A 7,679-nucleotide genomic window follows, 5' to 3' on the forward strand; every position below is an offset into this window, starting at 1 on the left:
AATTGCCCAGTCACCTGCAAGCCCCAAAAATTGAAAGAAAGTAATGATACAAACAGATTGGCAGTAGAAGGCAAAAGAAAAGGCAGAGGCAATCCAAGGATTAACCAAGTTGAGCTTGTTAGAAAATTATATATTATGGAGCAATGGAACACATAAAATATTGCAGAAATATAAACACAGAAAACGCATAAAACAAGAGAGACACAGATATACGTGGTTCACCCAGTTTGGGCTACGTCCACCCCGAACAGCCAATCCTTCCTTTCTATTACCTAGCAAAGTGAAGAAACACAACCTACAACAGATCCGCTGTAATATCCTCTGTTTTCTCTCATAGTCTCACCTCTCTATTTCCCACTCACAGAATACACATCTATCACATAGCCTCAAATACAATGCCCTCATACAAAGAGAGGGGTTGCCTTCTAGGGCAAAAAACCCTAAACTAAACATAAGTTATACTGTCAGATCATCCACCTAATGAACGGCCTGGAGTGACTAGAAATTACTATACTTTTACAAGGCAATTTTACAGCTGTTTTTAGCTTCGGGGGCGCTGCCCCCGAAACCCCTCGCCAAGGGGGGGCTCCCAAAGGTCGCAGCTGCCCCCCCTGGACCCCCCCTGCAGCGAATATTTTACGGGCGGCATTGCCGCCCTCATTCGAACTGGGGTCCAATGTGGTGATACCTTTGAATATAGAAGATAATCAGGCTCCACACCCAACAGAGCTGGGATTATTACTGGGCATACTTGGTAAAGCCACATAGTCAGTTGATGACTCTTAAGTGTATCATCAATTCGACCGAAAAGATGGTTCCAGCTCTTGTCAATTCTGTTTTCTCAGCGTAGCTAAAATCGGAAGTCGGCTAGCCAACTCTTCTCAAATAGATGCTGCATGCGTGCGATTTCAAGGACCAAATACAGAAGTAGTTTTAATTTTAGATTCAATTTTAGTTTTAAATTTTGTTTTATTTTCCTGAAATGAGGATGGTCATTTGAACCGCATCCTACATTTTTGTAATAATTTTTTTTAGATTTAGTTAGTAGTATTTAAACCCTTCTCATGCATTTAGAGAAGGGTCCTGAAATTTATCAAAAACTTATCCCTAGAACATGCACTTCTATACCCTCTGAGGAGGTTTTGATGAATGAATGGAACAAGATTTATTGATGTTTGCATTTGATATCTGCTACTGATGTTGCACTTTTTTACTCTTAGTGGATGTTAGATCAAGAAGAGATAAATCGTTATCTCTTGAAGCCATGAGTAGGACTAGTTATAAATGGTATTTCTATCTCTTAACTATTTCTACCCTTGTGTTAGAGTGATTTTCATGTTTAGTTATTTATATATTGATGTATGAATGTCTAAGTTATCATTTGGCACTTTTGTATGATGATAGCTATTTATTTATGCTTAGTGTATGAATAGCTTATTATGCGATATGTTTTTCACAACTGTTTTGTCTAACTTCTTATATGAAGTGGTTCATATTTATTGAATTCTGTTCTCATAATAGTTGAATGATCTTTATTACCAGTTTTTATTTGAAATCATTTTAGATCACAAAAAAGAAATATTACACCCCGGGTTAGTGTAGATTTAGATATTTCTGTTTATTAGAATACAATTTCCTTGTTATTAGATTAGAATTAGAGTAGAAGTATTCCATTTAGAAACTGTTAGAAAGAGAAATATCAATCTGTCACATACACACACACCTAAATTGGGAAACTGGTCCCATATCCCCAGTCGGACCCACTATACCAAATGGAAAAGGAGCTGCTAACCAAGGTCCGGACTGGGTGGGTATCCCCCTTGTTGTAGACCCGATTTTTATTAGATTAGAATTAGAGTAGAAGTATTCCATTTAGAAACTATTAGAAAGATGATCCAGGTGGATATTGGTGGCCACCCGATTTTTATTAGATTAGAATTAGAGTAGAAGTATTCCATTTAGAAACTATTAGAAAGATGATCCAGGTGGATATTGGTGGCCACCCGCTAATTCCACTTGGATCCCCTCTAGTGCTTCTTTCAGTTTTTTCAATTTCCTTAATTATAGCATAGTTTACTATTTTTAGCAGTTTTTCGGGTCCTAAACTTCCGGAGCCGTTTTGAGGCCCTAAATGACATCTTTTGGGAAATCTACCGCCAACATTTTATTTTTCTAAAAATTGTCTTTTCCTTCGTAGTCCTTGGAGAGATCTTTCCAACGGGCTATCATGCGCGTCAAACGGAGATAATACGACCAATTCACGACCCCGGGAAGTTGATGTACCAACTTACCCAAAAACAGGGTCCACAATTTGGTGTTTCATCTTCTAGGGTTAATTTTTGGAATGTGAAGGGTTTTCCATTGTTTCTCAACAATAAATAGGCCTTTGAGCCTCATTGTAACATATTTTAGAGGCATGTAGCCACACATCTCTTCTGAGAGATAAGCTACCATCGCCCTAGCTGGTTTATTTCCATTTCTGGTTGTAAGCATATTTCAGTATTTTCCATTAATGAAATGAAGTATTATTTCCGCTGCATCTTTGTGTATATGGTTATCTATGTAATTTGTTGCGTTCTTGTTTAAGTCTGGATCAGTGGTATCAGAGCGGTCTTCTTTTTCTCTGTTTTTCTTTGCATGTCCCCAACAAGGTCGGGATATAAGGAGTTAGGGCTTGAGCTGGTCGAACCTTTGCAAGACCAGCCTCGCAAATGCCGACGGCCTCCCATGGCGGATGAGAAGAAAGATGAGGGAGTAGGAGATCCTATCAAAATCTTGCTCGAAGAAGCCCTCGAGCGACAATGGAACGTGATGATGGACAACTTTGCCCAAATCCTTCAACGGCTACCCAAAAGTGACGCATCGGCTTCCAACATCTACTCTGGAAATGCCACGCCCTTTAAGGTACAAGTTAATTTTGAGATCCCCATATTCGAGGGTCAGGTAGACGCAGATGCTATAGATAAATGGTTAAATCTGCTAGAGGGTTATTTTTCTGTTCATGAATTTTCGAGTCGGGAAAAGATTGTTTTCGCTCTTCTCAAAGTAGCCCCCCACGTCAAGCACTGGTGGGAAACCTACTGCGAGTAGAAGGATGAAAATACAGGCTCGCTATTTTCAGCTGCACCCACCTGGAATTCATTCCGGGATGCCATTAAGGAGCAATACTACCCTGTTGGAAGCTATGAGGACGAATACATAAAGTGGACCACGTTGCGGCAAGGAAGGGATCAAGATGTGCCGGAGTTCACCAATCTGTTCCATACCCTTTGCACGAAGTTGGGTATCAAGGATTCGGAGCAACATTTGATACTCAAATACCACGGCTGGCTGCACAAGTACATCCAGGAAGAAATGGAATTCCTGAACATCTCATCACTCGGCATGGCATACCGATATGCCATCAAGATCGAGCAGAAGTTTAAACAAAAGAAGCGAGACTTTGGATCTGTGAATCCAAAGCAAGGGAAAGGTGCCCCTAAACCACAAAACAAAGGACAAAGCCAAGGCGGGGTATCCCAAGACAACCCGCCAAAGCTACAAGCAAAGAACAGTGCTGCAAAGCAGAAAAAGGACACGGGAAAATGGTGTGAGTTCCATAAGAGATCCACTCACAACAGAAGTGAGTATCGGGCCAAGAAGTCACTGGTGTCTAAGCTAAAGGTTTCAAAATAAAATGCATGTTCCGACTCTGAGTCAGAACCCGACAAAGGGAATGACAAATGGAAGCAAATCATTGATGCGGATCCCAACACCACTGTTGCTACTACCAAGATCCAGAAAAATGAACCCGAAGATCCAGAGGAGGAGGAGCGTCTCTTCCACTCCCAGATGTGGGTAAGGGGCTCCCCGCTATAGTTCATTGTCAATAGAGGGAGCCAAAAGAAACTCATTTTGGCAAAGGTTGTGAAGCGGTTGGGCTTACCGACCACAGCACATCCACAACCGTACACCATCAGGTGGCTGCACCAAGGACGGGATCTTCACGTGAGCTAACAGTGTCGCCTTCCATACAACATCAAGCCCTTCACAGATGAGGTATTGTGTGACATTGCTCCGCTTGAAGTTTGTGATGTATTATTAGGACACCCATACTTGTGGAAGCGACATGTTGTGTATGAATTAAGGCCCCATGCTGTTATTATTACATTAGGAAATCAGTTGTACAGGATAGCAGAGGTAGCACCGCCTGCTGCCATCTCTTTGCTTAGTGCAAAACAATGCAGTAAGCTCATTTCCAAAACTGGAAAATTTGTTTTCTTGATGATACGCCCTCAAGGAAAGAAGAAGACGGTGGCCACAACCTCCAGACAGGGCCCCCCTGCACGACAACTACAGATGGACAAGATCGTGGAGGAGTACAAGGACATCTTCACCTCCCCCGTAGGGGTTCCTCTGCACTGTTAGGTCAAGCACTCCATCGATCTAACCCCATGTGCGCCGCTACCCAATGGACCAATTTATCGGCGCTCCATTCTGGAGAACGATGAAATCAAGAGGCAAATTCAGGAGCTGTTGCAGAAAGGCCACATCCATACGAGTTCATCGCCTTGCGGGAGCCCAATTGTGTTGGTACAGAAGAAGGATGGGACTTAGCGACTATGTATTGACTATCGGGCGCTGAACAAGATCACTGTCCATAATAGGTACCTGATCCCGCGAATTGATGACCTCCTAGACCAACTAAAGGGGGCAAAATATTTCAGCAAGATTGATCTGAAGTCAGGATATCACCAGGTACCAATTGAACCCTCTGATGTGTGGAAGACTGCCTTCAAAGCTAAGGAGGGCCTTTTCGAATGGTTGGTTATGCCTTTCGGGTTGACGAATGCTCCTGCAACCTTCATGAGGCTAATGGATGACATCTTATGGCCATTCAACAACTCATTTGTAGTGGTATACTTGGATGAAATTCTGATCTTTAGCCAGAATTGTGAAGAGCACCTCCACCACATCCGACAGGTTCTCCAAACACTGCAGCAACACAAGCTATGTGCCAATTTGGAGAAATTCACTTTTGGCATGACCCAGGTTCAGTATCTGGGATACATTATTGATGAAAAGGGGGTGCATGTGGATCGAGCCAAGATCAAAGTCATTCGGGATTGGCCATTTCCAACCACTCTGACAGAGCTCCGCAACTTTCTAGGTCTTGCCAACTTCTACCGCAGGTTCATATTGGTGTTTTCTCATATCACTTGGCCTTTGAGTCAAGTCACCAAGGGAGGAGCGAAGGAAAAATTCTTTTGGTATGAATCTCAACAGAAGGCATTCATAGAGTTGAAAGATCACCTCTGCACAGCACCAGTGCTGGCGTTACCAGATTTACAACAACCATTTGAGGTCGAGACAGATGCCTCTGACTATGCTATTGGGGCAGTCCTTACTCAACACGGGCATCCAGTGGCATATCACAGTGAAACACTTTCAGACATAGTACGGAAGTATCCCACTTATGATAAAGAGATGTATTCCATTGTGCAGGCCTGTCGACAATGGAAGCATTACATTTTGCGGAAGGAAACGGTCATCCACACAGACCACCGACCCTTGCAGTTCATACAGACCCAAGGGAAATTGAAGAATGATCACCACAGAAGTGGTCCACATACCTGCAACAATTCCATTTGAATATCAAGTATAAGAAGGGTAACACTAATAATGTTGAAGATTGCCTCAGTCAACCATCGATCATGGCATTAACCACCGTGCTCAACTCTTGTGGGCATGAGACTTCTGATTGGCCACTGCTCTACAAAAGAGACCTGGAATTCGGCCACACATACCAGAACCTCTTAGAGGGTCAACATGTTCTAGATTTTCACCTCCAGGACGGCCTGTTATGCCACCTGGGTCACCTTTGAGTTCCTTCAAGCGAGCGTGCGAAGATGATTTGGGAAGCACACTACAGTCGGGTTGTTGGGCATTTTGGGGTCGAAAAAACGGTGGCAGTACTACAGAAGTATTTCTATTGGCCAAATATTCGACAGGATGTTGGGAAGTACATCAGGTCATGCACTGCCTGCGCCATTGCCAAACCAACCATCAAGAAGCAAGGCCTCTATACCCCGCTGCCTACCCCTAGTCGGCCTTGGGAATCCATCTCCATGGATTACATGTTAGGCCTTCCTTCCACTAAGCGTGGAAATGACTGTGGTTTTGTGGTCGTTGACAGGTTCTCAAAGATGGCCATTATGGCGGCCTGTAAGAAGAATATCACAACAGAAGCCACTGCTAAACTCTTCTTTGAACGAGTGTGGGTACACTTTGGGATCCCACAGTCTATCATCTCAGATCGGGACAGCAGGTTCCTCGGTACATTTTGGTCCAGTCTCTGGTCGATGCTGGACACCAAACTCACTAAGTCCACAGCCTTCCATCCTCAAACTGATGGCCAGACAAAGGTTGTCAACAGGATGATCATACACATTCTGCGCATGTACAACTCAAAGCATCCACACACATGGGACGAGAGCCTCCCCTATGTTCAACATAGCTACAACCGAGCTCTCCACAGCTCGACTGGCCACAACCCTTTTCAAGTGGGCTTGGGATTCTAGCCACTATGTCCCATCGATGTGGCCATGCCATTTGCAGCTACTCATGTAGATTCTACTCATGTCCAGTTCGAAACAGATATGGCAAACAACTTCATTGATAACATCCAACATATTCGCCAGGAGGTCCATGACATTCTGGAGGAATCAAATGCTAAGTACAAGAAACAACATGATCAACATCGGGTGCCACACAAGTTTCAGGTGGGTGACAAAGTCTGGTTGCATTTGCAAAAGGAATGCCTTACTGGAGCCTATCGGAAACTCAGACCACTCCGATTTGGCTCTTACACCATTACCAAGGCTATGGGAGACAATGCATTTGAGCTGAACATTCCCCCATTCCTTGGCCTGCACCCGGTGTTCAATGTCGACTGCCTTCGGCCATACTTTCCACCATTACTAGACACGTCCGACATTGCAGAACAACTCACACCCACAGAGTTAAATCCAGCTTGCATGGAACAAGCTGCAACTGATCGGATCATGGACACACAGATCAAGCACTCTCACCAGTAGAATATCTAACTGTATCGAGTTGTCAAAGCAGGACAACTCCTTCACCAGGGCAAGTGGCTCACCAGGGACCAAGTGCAGCAGAAGTTCCCTCATCTCATGGAGGAACTCAACGCAATGGCGACCATTGCTTCCTAAGGGGGGAGGAATGATCCAGGTGGTTATTGGTGGCCACTCGCTAATTCCACTTGGATCCCCTCTAGTGCTTCTTTTAGTTTTTCAGCTTCCTTAATTATAGCACAGTTTACTATTTTTAGCAGTTTTTTGGGTCCTAAACTTCTGGATCCGTTTTGAGGCCCTAAACGACGTTTTTTGGGAAATTTACAGTCAGCGATTTTTTAATCTAAAAATCATCCTTTCCGTCGTAGTCCTCGAAGAGATCTTTCCAATGGGCTATCATGCGTGTCAAACGGAGATAATACGACCAATTCGCGACCCCGGGAAGTTGATGTACCAACTTACCCAAAAACGAGGCCCACAATTTGACGTTTCATCTTCTAGGGTTAGGTTTTGGAATGTGAAGGGTTTTCAGTTGTTTCTCAACAATAAATAGGCCTTTGAGGCTCATTGTAACACAGTTCAGAGGCATGTAGCCACACATCTCTT

The sequence above is a fragment of the Pinus tabuliformis genome, chromosome 9 (genome assembly GCF_031772625.1).
Source record: "Pinus tabuliformis cultivar Carrire ecotype Pingquan chromosome 9, CPIR1, whole genome shotgun sequence".
Classification (NCBI taxonomy): Eukaryota; Viridiplantae; Streptophyta; class Pinopsida; order Pinales; family Pinaceae; genus Pinus; species Pinus tabuliformis.